Here is a 14,962-nt window from a genome sequence, read left to right on the forward strand (position 1 = left end):
AGCCTTCTACTGTCAATGATACCTTTCTGGTGCTTAACTCAATTGTTTTCCTCACTGCCTTTCACCCTACTCAGACCTCATACAAACTTTACTCCCTCATTTTCCTATTTTTCATAAGCCCCCAGTTCAAGTAACTATATTTCAAGCAAGATCTCGCATATGTCTGCACATGCATATGCAATTTAATCTTCTTTGCCTTTCAAAATTTACCCAGTTATCTCACAATGACTATCCACCTGGCTTTATTCTCTCTCGAAACGTTGCCTATATATGGCCAATAGGTAAAAGATAAATGTTGGTGACACACTTAAATTAACAGCATAAACATACTTTCTAAAATGATATTGGTCAAAATAAAGATAATTTATCAAAAAATCTAAGCACTTGAAAGTACTCATAAAACCCCTTCAAAATTTCTAGCTATCTCTTTATCCTTCTCTAATCAAACCATGTTTCCATTATGCATCAGGATTCAAGATAAATAATTTTTAAATGTTCACACTCAAACAGAACTTCTATTACTAAGATAGCATGGTAAAATTATGAACTATATCAGGCATATAAAAAGTTCAGAAAACAATATAATGAACACAGTATGTATTCACTACCCCACCTAAGAAATAACAGATAAAAAGAAAGCCCCTGACATGCTCCTCTACAATGCAATCTCCTTCCTGTTCCCCAGAGAAAATCAGCATTGATTATTTAAAACATCTTTCATTGCAAAAGCAAAAACAAAAACAACAGTCACATAATGTGTTAACTCCTTTTGAGGGCTAGTCCCACCACTAATTAAAATATTGTTTCTATGGAGAAAAATGTTCTGACTTCTAAACAACAGACTTACAAACACTTCTGAAACACAATATATTTGTAAGTTAGGGATTAACTCTACTTTTAAAACTCTAAAGGAAGGGGTTTATAGCAAAAACAACAACAACAACAACAAACTTAAATGGAAGAGGGCAACAAGGGAAAACAAGATGATTAATTCTTTGAAACTTGACTTTAAAATTAGAGGGTTGGCCTAGATGCTCTCTAAGGTCCCTTTCAACTCTAAAATTCTGTGATTTTTTTTTTTTTTTTCGTTTCATGAATGTCTTTTTTTTTTTTTATTAGTTTCTGCTTTATAACAAAGTGAATCAGTCATACATATACATCTGTTCCCACATCCCCTCCCTCATGCATCTCCCTCCCTCCCACCCTCCCCATCCCACCCCTCCAGGCGGTCACAAAGCACCGAGCTGATCTCCCTGTGCTCTGCGGCTGCTTCCCACTATCTATCTACCTTACGTTTGGTAGTGTATATATGTCCATGCCTCTCTTTCCCTTTGTCACAGCTTACCCTTCCCCTTCCCCATATCCTCAAGTCCATTCTCAAGTAGGTCTGTGTCTTTATTCCCATTTTACCCCTAGGTTCTTCATGACATTTTTTTTTTTTAAATTCCATGTATATGTGTTAGCATACGGTATTTGTCTTTCTCTTTCTGACTTACTTCACTCTGTATGACAGACTCTAGGTCTATCCACCTCATTACAAATAGCTCAGTTTCGTTCCTTTTTATGGCTGAGTAATATTCCATTGTATATATGTGCCACATCTTCTTTATCCATTCATCCGATGATGGACACTTAGGTTGTTTCCAGCTCCGGGCTATTGTGAATAGAGCTGCAATGAACATTTTGGTACATGTCTCTTTTTGAATTATGGTTTTCTCAGGGTATATGCCTAGTAGTGGGATTGCTGGGTCATATGGTAGTTCTATTTGTAGTTTTTTAAGGAACCTCCATACTGTTCTCCATAGTGGCTGTACCAATTCACATTCCCACCAGCAGTGCAAGAGTGTTCCCTTTTCTCCACACCCTCTCCAGCATTTATTGTTTCTAGATTTCTTGATGATGGCCATTCTGACTGGTGTGAGATGATATCTCATTGTAGTTTTGATTTGCATTTCTCTAATGATTAATGATGTTGAGCATTCTTTCATGTGTTTGTTGGCAGTCTGTATATCTTCTTTGGAGAAATGCCTATTTAAGTCTTCTGCCCATTTTTGGATTGGGTTGTTTGTTTTTTTGCTATTGAGCTGCATGAGCTGTTTATAAATTTTGGAGATTAATCCTTTGTCAGTTGCTTCATTTGCAAATACTTTCTCCCATTCTGAGGGTTGTCTTTTGGTCTTGTTTATGGTTTCCTTTGCTGTGCAAAAGCTTTGAAGTTTCATTAGGTCCCATTTGTTTATCTTTGTTTTTATTTCCATTTCTCTAGGAGGTGGGTCCAAAAGGATCTTGCTGTGATTTATGTCATAGAGTGTTCTACTTATGTTTTCCTCTAAGAGTTTGATGGTGTCTGGCCTTACATTTAGGTCTTTAATCCATTTTGAGCTTATTTTTGTGTATGGTGTTAGGGAATGATCTAATCTCATACTTTTACATGTCCGTGTCCAGTTTTCCCAGCACCACTTATTGAAGAGGCTGTCCTTTCTCCACTGTACATTCCTGCCTCCTTTATCAAAGATAAGTTGGCCATATGTGCGTGGGTTTATCTCTGGGCTTTCTATCCTGATCCACTGATCTATCTTTCTGTTTTTATGCCAGTACCACACTGTCTTAATTACTGTAGCTTTGTAGTATAGTCTGAAGTCAGGGAGCCTGATTCCTCCAGCTCCGTTTTTCGTTCTCAAGATTGCTTTGGCTATTCGGGGTCTTTTGTTTTTCCAAACAAATTTTGAAATTTTTTGTTCTACTTCTGTGAAAAATGCCAGTGGTAGTTTGATAGGGATTGCATTGAATCTGTAGATTGCTTTGGGTAGTAGAGTCATTTTCACAATATTGATTCTTCCAATCCAGGAGCATGGTATATCTCTCCATCTATTTATATCATCTTTAATTTCTTTCATCAGTGTCTTATAATTTTCTGCATACAGGTCTTTTGTCTCCTTAGGTAGGTTTATTCCTAGATATTTTATTCTTTTTGTTGCAATGGTAAATGGGAGTGTTTTCTTGATTTCATTTTCAGATTTTTCATCATTAGTGTACAGGAATGCCAGAGATTTCTGTGCATTAATTTTGTATCCTGCTACTTTACCAAATTCATTGATTAGCTCTAGTAGTTTTTCGGTAGCATCTTTAGGATTCTCTATGTATAGTATCATGTCATCTGCAAACAGTGACAGCTTTACTTCTTCTTTTCCAATTTGGATTCCTTTTATTTCCTTTTCTTCTCTGATTGCTGTGGCTAAAACTTCCAAAACTATGTTGAATAAGAGTGGTGAGAGTGGGCAGCCTTGTCTTGTTCCTGATCTTAGTGGAAATGGTTTCAGTTTTTCACCATTGAGGACAATGTTGGCTGTGGGTTTGTCATATATGGCCTTTATTATGTTGAGGAAAGTTCCCTCTATGCCTACTTTCTGCAGGGTTTTTATCATAAATGGGTGTTGAATTTTGTCGAAAGCTTTCTCTGCATCTATTGAGATGATCATATGGTTTTTCTCCTTCAACTTGTTAATATGGTGTATCACATTGATTGATTTGCGTATATTGAAGAATCCTTGCATTCCTGGAATAAACCCCACTTGATCATGGTGTATGATCCTTTTAATGTGCTGTTGGATTCTGTTTGCTAGTATTTTGTTGAGGATTTTTGCATCTATGTTCATCAGTGATATTGGCCTGTAGTTTTCTTTCTTTGTGACATCCTTGCCTGGTTTTGGTATCAAGGTGATGGTGGCCTCGTAGAATGAGTTTGGGAGTGTTCCTTCCTCTGATATTGTTTGGAAGAGTTTGAGAAGGATGGGTGTTAGCTCTTCTCTAAATGTTTGATAGAATTCGCCTGTGAAGCCATCTGGTCCTGGGCTTTTGTTTGATGAAAGATTTTTAATCACAGTTTCAATTTCAGTGCTTGTGATTGGTCTATTCATATTTTCTATTTCTTCCTGAGTCAGTCTTGGTAGGTTGTGCATTTCTAAGAATTTGTCCATTTCTTCCAGGTTGTCCATTTTATTGGCATAGAGTTGCTTATAGTAATCTCTCATGATCTTTTGTATTTCTGCAGTGTCAGTTGTTACTTCTCCTTTTTCATTTCTAATTCTACTGATTTGAGTCTTCTCCCTTCTTTTCTTGATGAGTCTGGCTAATGGTTTGTCAATTTTGTTTATCTTCTCAAAGAACCAGCTTTTAGTTTGGTTGATCTTTGCTATCGTTTCCTTCATTTCTTTTTCATTTATTTCTGATCTGATCTTTATGATTTCTTTCCTTCTGCTAACTTTGGGGTTTTTTTGTTCTTCTTTCTCTAATTGCTTTAGGTGCAGGGTCAGGTTGTTTACTCGAAATGTTTCCTGTTTCTTAAGGTGGGATTGTATTGCTATAAACTTCCCCCTTAGAACTGCTTTTGCTGCGTCCCATAGGTTTTGGGTCGTCGTGTCTCCATTGTCATTTGTTTCTAAGTATTTCTTAATTTCCTCTTTGATTTCTTCAGTGATCACTTCATTATTGAGCAGTGTATTGTTTAGCCTCCATGTGTTTGTATTTTTTACAGATCTTTTCCTGTAATTGATGTCTAGTCTCATAGCATTGTGGTCGGAAAAGATACTTGATACAATTTCAATTTTCTTAAATTTACCAAGGCTTGATTTGTGACCCAAGATATGATCTATCCTGGAGAATGTTCCATGAGCACTTGAGAAAAATGTGTATTCTGTTGTTTTTGGGTGGAATGTCCTATAAATATCAATTAAGTCCATCTTGTTTAATGTATCATTTAAAGCTTGTGCTTCCTTATTTATTTTCATTTTGGATGATCTGTCCATTGGTGAAAGTGGGGTGTTAAAGTCCCCTACTATGATTGTGTTACTGTCGATTTCCCCTTTTATGGCTGTTAGTATTTGCCTTATGTATTGAGGTGCTCCTATGTTGGGTGCATAAATATTTACAATTGTTATATCTTCTTCTTGGATCGATCCCTTTATCGTTATGTAGTGTCCTTCTTTGTCTCTTCTAATAGTCTTTATTTTAAAGTCTATTTTGTCTGATATAAGAATTGCTACTCCAGCTTTCTTTTGATTTCCATTTTCATGGAATATCTTTTTCCATCCCCTTACTTTCAATCTGTATGTGTCTCTAGGTCTGAAGTGGGTCTCTTGTAGACAGCATATATATGGGTCTTGTTTTTGTATCCATTCAGCCACTCTGTGTCTTTTGGTGGGAGCATTTAGTCCATTTACATTTAAGGTAATTATTGATATGTATGTTCCTATTCCCATTTCCTTAATGGCTTTGGGTTCGTTATTGTAGGTATAGTCCTTCTGTTGTGTTTCTTGCCTAGAGAAGTTCCTTTAGCATTTGTTGTAAAGCTGGTTTGGTGGTGCTGAACTCTCTCAGCTTTTGCTTGTCTTTAAAGGTTTTAATTTCTCCATCAAATCTGAATGAGATCCTTGCTGGGTAGAGTAATCTTGGTTGCAGGTTTCTCTCCTTCATCACTTTAATTATGTCCTGCCACTCCCTTCTGGCTTGTAGAGTTTCTGCTGAGAGATCAGCTGTTAACCTGATGGGGATTCCCTTGTGTGTTATTTGTTGTTTTTCCCTTGCTGCTTTTAATATGATTTCTTTGTGTTTAATTTTTGACAGTTTGATTAATATGTGTCTTGGCGTATTTCTTCTTGGATTTATTCTGTATGGGACTCTCTGTGCCTCCTGGACTTGATTAACTATTTCCTTTCCCATATTAGGGAAGTTTTCAACTATAATCTCTTCAAATATTTTCTCAGTCCCTTTCTTTTTCTCTTCTTCTTCTGGAACCCCTATAATTCGAATGTTGGTGCGTTTAATGTTGTCCCAGAGGTCTCTGAGACTGTCCTCTGTTCTTTTCATTCTTTTTTCTTTATTTTTCTCTGCATCAGTTATTTCCACTATTTTATCTTCCACTTCACTTATCCGTTCTTCTGCCTCAGTTATTCTGCTATTGATCCCATCTAGAGTATTTTTCATTTCATTTATTGTGTTTTTAATCGATGCTTGATTCATCTTTAGTTCTTCTAGGTCCTTGTTAACTGTTTCTTGCATATTGTCTATTCTATTTCCAAGATTTTGGATCTGGGAAATAGAATCTTGGATCAGCTTTACTATCATTATTCTGAATTCTTTTTCAGGTAGACTGCCTATTACCTCTTCATTTGTTAGGTCTGGTAGGTTTTTATCTTGCTCCTTCACCTGCTGTGTGTTTTTCTGCTTTCTCATTTTGCTTATGTTACTGTGTTTGGGGTCTCCTTTTTGCAGGCTGCAGATTCGTAGTTCCCGTTGTTTTTGGTGTCTGTCCCCCGTGGCTAAGGTTGTTTCAGTAGGTTGTGTAGGCTTCCTGGTGGGGGGGACTAATGCCTGTGTTCTGGTGGTTGAAGCTCGATCTTGTCTTTCTGGTGGACAGGTCCACGTCTGGTGGTGTGTTTTGGGGTGCCTGTGGCCTTATTATGTTTTTAGGTATCCTCTCTGCTAATGGGTGGGGTTGTGTTCCTGCCTTGCTAGTTGCTTGGCATAGGGTGACCAGCACTGTAGCTTGCTGGTCGTTGACTGAAGCTGGGTGCTGGTGTTGAGATGGAGATTCCTGGGAGATTTTCGCTGCTTGATATTATGTGGAGCTGGGAGGTCTCTTGTGGACCCGTGTCCTGAAGTTGGCTCTCCCACTTCAGAGGCACAGCACTAACTCCTGGCTGCAGCACCAAGAGCCTTTCATCCACCCGGCTCAGAATAACAGTGAGAAAAAGTAGAAAGAAATAATTAGTAGAAGAAAGAAAGAGAGATTGAAAGAAAGGAAGAAGGGAAGTAAGGAAGGAAGAAAGAAAGAAAGGAGGGAGGGAGGAAGGATGGAAAGAAAGGAAAGAAAGGAGGGAGGGAGGGAGGAATGAAAGCAAAAGGAAGAGTGAATGGAAGAAGAGAGGGAGGGAGGGAGGAAGGAAAGAAAGAAAGAAAGACAGGAGGGAGGGAGGGAGGGAGGAAGGAAAGAAAAAGAAAGTGGAAAGAAGAAGGGTGGGAGGGAGGGAGGGATGGAGGAAAGAAAAAGAAAGAAGGAAAGGAGGAGCGGAGGGAGGGAGGGAGGAAGGGAAGGGAGGAAAAAAAGAAAGAGCAGGTAAAGTAAAATAGAATAAAGTATGAAATATAGTAGCGTTATTAAAATTAAAAAGTAATTATTGAAAAAAAACACGGACCGAAAGAACCCTGGGACATATGGTGGAAGCAAAGCTATACAGAGAGAATCTTACACAGAAGATTACACATACACATTCACAAAAAGAGAGCAGGGGGAAAAATCAAAAATCTTGCTCTCCAAGTCCACCTCCTCGATTTGGGATAATTCGTTGTAAAAAGAGGAAAAGGGCGAAAAGTCTGAAATCTTGCTAAGTCCACCTCCTTAATTTGAGATAATTCCTTGTAAAAAGAGGGAAAAAAAGGGGGGGAAAGTCTTAAATCTTGTCCTCAAGGTCCACTTCCTCAATTTGGGATGATTCGCTGTCCATTCATGCACTCCACAGACGCAGGGCACATCAAATGGACCGTGGAGCTTTAATCCGCTGCCTCGGAGGCTGCACAGACAGATTTCCCTGTCTCTGCTCTCACAGCTCCCGGGTCTCAGCCTTGGACCTGGCCCCGCCTCTGCGCGTAGGTCGCCGGAGGGCGTCCGTTCTTCGCTCAGACAGGACGGGTTTAAAGGAGCCGCTGATTCGGGGGCTCTGGCTCACTCAGGCAGAGGGGAGGGAGGGGAATGCCCTCTCCTCGCGCACCAGGCAACAAAAGGGAAAAAAGTCTCTTGCCTCTCCGGTAGCTCCAGACCCTTTCCCCGGACTCCCTCCGGGCTAGCACTAACCCCTTCAGGGTCTCTTCCTGCCGCCAGCCCCAGACCTCTCCCTGCGCTCCGACTGAAAGCCGATACCCGAGCCTCAGCTCCCAGCCCCGCCCGCTCTGGCGGCCGAGCAGACAAGTCTCTCGGGCTGGTGTGTGCCTGAGGGCACCGATCCTCTGTGCCAAAATCTCTCTGCTTTGCCCTCCACACCCTTGTTGCTGTGCTCTCCTCCGGTACTCCGAAGCTTTCCCCCTCCGCCACCTGCAGTCTCCGCCCTCGAAGGGGCTTGTAGTGTGTAGAAACCTTCCCTCCTTCACGGCTCCCTCCCACTGGTGCAGGTCCCGTCCATATCCTATTGTCTCTGTTTATTCTTTTTTTCTTTTGACCTACCCAGGTATGTGGGGAGTTTCTTGCCTTTTGGGGGGTCTGAGGTCTTCTGTCAGCGTTCAGTAGGTGTTCTGTTGGAGTTGTTCCACGTGTAGATGAATTTCTGATGTATCTGTGGGGAGGAAGGTGATCTCCGTGTCTTACTCTTCCGCCATCTTCCTCCGGCTCCCAAAAATTCTGTGATTTTTATGGAATAAAATGAAAATGCTGCAGTTATTAATTGGATTTTAAAAATCTTAACTGAGAAGCTTGTGTTTATTTCTTCAATAAATCTAGCCTCTGAATTTATTTATAACATCATCCTTCCAAAGACACACACAGAAATAAAACATATATTACTGAAAATAACAGACATGACTACTGTTCAGATACCATACAAATGCAGTATTCTGAAAATGACAATCTGCCAGTCCATTTGAAGAGGCATGTAAGTTAAAACACTGGAGAGTCATGTTTATTTTACCTAAAAAAAGAAGAAATTCTGGAAGAACCTAAAAGTCATCTGTGGCATCCAAGCATAATAATGTATGCTCTTATCTAGAACAGAACTACCTGTCCACTAATTAATAAAAATATTAATCCTCGACAGACAATTGCATAGGCACAATATCTTGCTCTGTGTAAACATTAAATTACTATTTACAAAAATTTTATCAGCACTAAAACCATCAAACTAGCAGACAGAACTACCTCCACGTAAATGAGACTAAGATTCAAGCATCGGAGACTAATAAAATCAAAACCTATTCCATTACAATTGCATTTTTCCTTTAAGGTAAAAATTCAATTTTACTAAAAATAATCCTACTAAATAACTCTTTAGTGATTACTAAATATGATTGCATCCTTTTTTAGAACAGTTAGCTTTCATAATACAAGTTATGTTCAGTGTTTATGACACTTGAAGAATTACCTAATAATAAACAGAGATTAAAGAGCAATTTATAAATTGTCAACCCATCAGAGATTTTGCAGTCAATTATATATTCTGCATTCCTGAGGCTTTGGAAACAGAACTAAGTTTACAATTATCCATCCATGATGCATGTAATGCTTAACAGTATCAAACAAGTCATGCATGAATATTGTTATCATCTGATCATTATAAACCTAAAACATTTAAAATTAAGCTCTTGATACATTTTTATTATATATATATATATATATATATATATATATATATATATATTTATTATTTTTTTTTTTTGCGGTACGCGGGCCTCTCACTGTTGTGGCCTCTCCCGTTGCGGAGCACAGGCTCCGGACGCGCAGGCTCAGCGGCCATGGCTCACAGACCTAGCCGCTCCGCAGCATGTGGGATCCTCCCAGACCGGGGCACGAACCCGCGACCCCTGCATCGGCAGGCGGACTCTCAACCACTGCGCCACCAGGGAAGTCCCCTCTTGATACATTTTTAAAGAGAAACTTATAATTTAAAATTACATTTAACTTACTTTAAAAGTTTAAAAGTCTGAAATAAATGTTATTTAAACTTGGTTTTCTTCCCAACTTCTTAGAAACTAGCTGTGGGGGGGAGGGGTATGGAGAAAAGGAGAGGAAGTAAGGGGTGAGGTGGGTGGGGGACCTGAGGGGTAAGAGGGGGAGAGGGAGAGGAGAGAAAACGTTAGACTGACTTCTTAGGTTTTGAAATTATACTTCTCAACTGTAAGTTGAAGGATAAAAGGATTTCTTTAATTGTGTTAGATATTCAATAAATGTGTGTTGAATGAATGAATAAATGAATAAATAGCTTAAGGATGTTGGGCAGCTCGCATCACCTAAGTATTCATTCATTAAACTACAAAACCATCAGGTTGAACTACATTGCTACAAAATTTGATGCCTCCAGAACAGGGATTGGCAATTTTTTTTCTCTAAAGGGCCAGAAAGCAAATAATTTAGAGTTTGCAGGCATATAATCTGTGTCACAACTACTCAACTCTGTCACTGTGGCACAAAAACAGCCACAGCTGTTTTTGTGCCACACGAATGAGTGTGGCTGTGCTCAAATAGAACTTTATTTACAGGGCTTCCCTGGTGGCGCAGTGGTTGAGAGTCTGCCTGCTGATGCAGGGGACACGGGTTCGTGCCCCAGCCCGAGAAGATCCCACATGCCACGGAGCGGCTAGGCCCATGAGCCATCGCCGCTGAGCCTGCGCGTCCGGAGCCTGTGCTCCGTAACGGGAGAGGCCACAACAGTGAGAGGCCCGTGTACCACAAAACAAACAAACAAACAAAAAAAACCCTTTATTTACAGACACTAAAATTTGAATTTCATACTGTCATCTGTCACAAAAAAAAATTCTTCTTTTGATTGTTTTCCCAACCATTAACAAATGTAAAAAAATTCTTAGCACAGAGGCCTTGCAAACATAGGTGGCATACTGAATTTGGCTCAATGGCCACAGACTGCTGATTCCTGCTCTAGATGATTTCTAAAATTCCCTACAGCCACCTCCTGCTCTGGATGATTTCTAAAATCCCTGCAGCCTCTAAGGATTCAGAGAACGCCACAGCAAAACAAAACACCTCCACAAAAAAATCACCACCATCACCATCACAGAAAATCAACTCATGAACAAAAATTATCCACAGAATTCCCCCCCTCCTCAACCAGTTTTCCTTTAATCTACCAAATTTTTACATCTCTGAGGGCATAACACCAGCAGCAAGGCCTATTTAGCAGTTTGTGCAAAAACTCTTCATAATTTTTATGTTTGTTTAGGCAATTTCTGTGAAGAAAGTTTAGACCTTGTTCCCCATTCATATAAGAAACTCATTTATCATCACATTTTTGTCATCATGAAACCTGTGCTCTGCTTCATATGTTTCATCTAAGTGGTGTGAAATTCCATGCTGTTTGATAATAAAGTAACAAAGAATTACAAGGCATTTGCCAAATTCAGGGCAATAAAAACTAATGACAATGTTAAAAAGTATTAAAAAAGAAAGGAGGTGGATGGACCTAGAGTTTGTCATACAGAGTGAAGTAAGTCAGAAAGAAAGACAAATACCGTATGCTAACACATATATATGGAATTTAAGAAAAAAACATGTCATGAAGAACCTAGGGGTGGGATGAGAATAAAGACACAGACCTACTGGAGAGTGGACTTGGAGATATGGGGAGGGGGAGGGAGAGGCTGTGACAGAGTGAGAGTGGCATGGACATATATACACTACCAAATGTAAAACAGACAGCTAGTGGGAAGCAGCCGCATAGCACAGGGAGATCAGCTCGGTGCTTTGTGACCACTTATTTTTCTGATTTTTTTTAACAACTTTATTGGAGTATAATTGCTTCACAATGGTGTATTAGTTTCTGCTTTATAACAAAGTGAATCAGTTATACATATGCATCTGTTCCCATATCCCTTCCCTCTTGCGTCTCCCTCCCTCCCACCCTCCCTATCCCACCCCTCCAGGCAGTCACAAAGCACCGATCTGATCTCCCTGTGCTAGGCTGCTTCCCACTAGCTATCTACCTTACGTTTGGTAGTGTATATATGTCCATGCCTCTCTCTCGCTTTGTCACAGCTTACCCTTCCCCCTCCCCATATCCTCAAGTCCATTCTCTAGTAGGTCTGTGTCTTTATTCCTGTCTTACCCCTAGGTTCTTCATGACATTTTTTTTCTTAAATTCCATATATATATGTTAGCATACGGTATTTGTCTTTCTCTTTCTGACTTACTTCACTCTGTATGACAGTCTCTAGGTCTATCCACCTCATTACAAATATCTCAATTTTGTTTATTTTTATGGCTGAGTAATATTCCATTGTATATATGTGCCACAAACCCTCAGAATGGGAGAAAATATTTGCAAATGAAGCAACTGACAAAGGATTAATCTCCAAAATTTATAAGCAGCTCATGCAGCTCAATAGCAAAAAAACAAACAACCCAATCCAAAAATGGGCAGAAGACCTAAACAGACATTTCTCCAAAGAAGATATACAGACTGCCAACAAACACATGAAAGAATGCTCAACATCATTAATCATGAGAGAAATGCAAATCAAAACTACAATGAGATATCATCTCACACCAGTCAGAATGGCCACCATCAAAAAGTCTAGAAACAATAAATGCTGGAGAGGGTGTGGAGAAAAGGGAACACTCTTGCACTGCTGGTGGGAATGTGAATTGGTACAGCCACTATGGAGAACAGTATGGAGGTTCCTTAAAAACCTACAAATAGAACTACCTTATGACCCAGCAATCCCACTACTGGGCATATACCCTGAGAAAACCATAATTCAAAAAGAGTCATGTACCAAAATGTTCATTGTAGCTCTATTTACAATAGCCCGGAGATGTGACCACTTAGAGGGGTGGGATAGGGAGGGTGGGAGGGACGGAGATGCAAGAGGGAAGACATATGGGAACGTATGTATAATTGATTCACTTTGTTATAAAGCGGAAACTAACACACCATTGTAAAGCAATTATACTCCAATAAAAATGTAAAAAAAAAAACAAAAGAAAGAAAAACAACAACAAAAACCTTCAGAGGGCTTCCCTGGTGGCGCAGTGGTTGAGAGTCCACCTGCCGATGCAGGGGACACAGGTTCATGCCCCGGTCTGGGAAGATCCCACATGCCGTGGAGCAGCTGGGCCCATGAGCCATGGCCACTGAGCCTGCGCGTCCAGAGCCTGTGCTCTGCAACGGGAGAGGCCACAACTGTGAGAGGCCCGCGTACAGCAAAAAAAAAAAAAAAAAAAAAAAAAAAATCTTTCAGAACCATTTCATTTTAAATCATGATATTGGGGGAAAACGCATAAAGAGAACCTTATCACACTAAGAGTAATTCACCAAGGGCATATTTTAGACACATTTAATAGTGAATTATTTCACTGGGCTCGTTTATTAGAACTTTACGAAATTGGTATGAATCTCTCAGTGCTTCTAAGATTCCTAGCCCTATTGTGTTTGTGCACAGAATGGAGACATTACCATACATTTCACACTGCAGCTGGAATGCTGAGATAATGTGAAAGAAGTTGAGAAAGTGGAATTGGACCTATTTTTTTTTTTGCTACTTTACAGTTTCAACTTTCAGTCTTTATGTTTACTAATATGGACGTAGAAGAAAACTCTCAAGCACATTTCCTAACTTTAAGTTCCATAGCTGGACCATTTGAATCAGTAGCAGACCTGCCACTTTGTTTAGTTATACTTTTCTGTAAATGCTCTCATTTATGTTTGTTGCCTTTTACAGATGTATCAGATTGCCACTGATGACCAAATTACCTGGAAAATTACCCTAAACTCGTACAAGATAGGATTTTCATTTACTTGGGTCATTCTGCAAGGCTCACCTATGCAGGTCATATTCAAAATACTTTAGCTTTCTTTATATGCACTCCAACAAAATCTAGTAACAGGCAGTCCTTTGGTAGGAAATATGTGACATAATATTTGCTTATTAACACAGGTACATACTGAAAGTACTAATATAAACATAAACTCAACTCCAGGGCTTACAAATGATACCTAATGAGTTCCTGCTGAGCACTAGATGGAAAAGGTATTTTGAAGAAGGTATTTGGTTTTGTGCATTTTAAATTCCTTTTGGCTTATCCATAGTCTCTTTCTAGCATGCTATAAGTTAATTTCTGCTCCAGAGGTAGGTAAACACGCACATTTCAGGCTGATAGCAATGTGCCACTCCCCTCAACATGGGTAACTCCTCTTTATCTCTTTGCTACCCCCTTTTGCTCTCTTCTTATGTGTTCGTAGATTTCTCTTTCTCTTCTGCCTTTTTTTTGTTAGTTTAGTACTGCTAATGGCACTCAAACCTGAGAAGGCTGCTAACCTCTACTCCATTATCTCCTCATGGTCTTATTGAACAGAGACAAGATATAGAACACAAATGTGTATTTCTGGTAACACAATTATTGTCCAAAACAATTGACTTAATTTCTCAAATGAAAACAAAAGGAAACTTTTCAAAAGATATTGCGCCCCTTCAAAAATATATACACAAAAATGTCTTAATTTTGCTGCCTCTCATTTATCTATTTGAGCCCTGAAAACCTGTCAAAGGTTTTTTTCTAAAAATATCCACTCTTCTTTTCAATTGCACTTTGAAAATTCATAAGGTGACCATAATTCATACAATGACTAGAACAGTTGTTTTCAAATAATCCTGGGAAGAAACTTGACAGCTCTCTTAGAAGTATTTTATGAGCAGTATATTTTTTCTAAATGCCTTCAAGAGAAGCACCTAGAGCCTTAAAGTCACGCTAAGAATGTTTCAAGAGTAAACAAACCTTGCTCTAAATTGCCATATCAACCTTCTCAAATTGGACACACTGTTGAAATATAAAAAGGTTTTTAACTTACATAGTGCACACAACAAAAAAATTAAATAAGTGTTCCTCACGTTTTAGGAGTTTATAGTCTAAAGCTAACAGATGCAGGCATAAATATCACAGCAAGGCAAATGCAAAGGTAAGATATATCTTGACGGCCTTCCTACCATCATCCACCCAAAAATACCATTCAATTTTAGTTCATCTCTGGAGATGCTTAGCCCAGAACAGAATAGCAGATTCACTGAAGGCCAGGGTAGTTTAGTATCAATATTTTATCCACTTTTCATATTTTAATTTGGATCTTAGTTTGCTAAGGTATTTTTGCATTATGATGCAACATGGATTAGAAGCAGCTATACTATAATCATTTTTAGTAGGAACCACAGCAGTTACCGTTCACTAAGCAATCATTATTTGGCTGGCCTTCTG

The 14,962-nt window shown here is 39.2% G+C and overlaps 1 protein-coding gene across 3 annotated transcripts in view; it reads right to left on the reverse strand.

Annotated features, from left to right (window-relative positions):
• Positions 1-14,962, reverse strand: part of ABCB7 (ATP binding cassette subfamily B member 7) — a gene marked incomplete at both ends in the record, with an annotated part of 147,162 nt that overhangs the window by 84,938 nt on the left and 47,262 nt on the right. The gene's annotated exons all lie outside the window — the stretch shown is intronic.

This window comes from Hyperoodon ampullatus (assembly GCF_949752795.1).
Source record: "Hyperoodon ampullatus genome assembly, chromosome: X".
Taxonomy (NCBI): Eukaryota; Metazoa; Chordata; class Mammalia; order Artiodactyla; family Ziphiidae; genus Hyperoodon; species Hyperoodon ampullatus.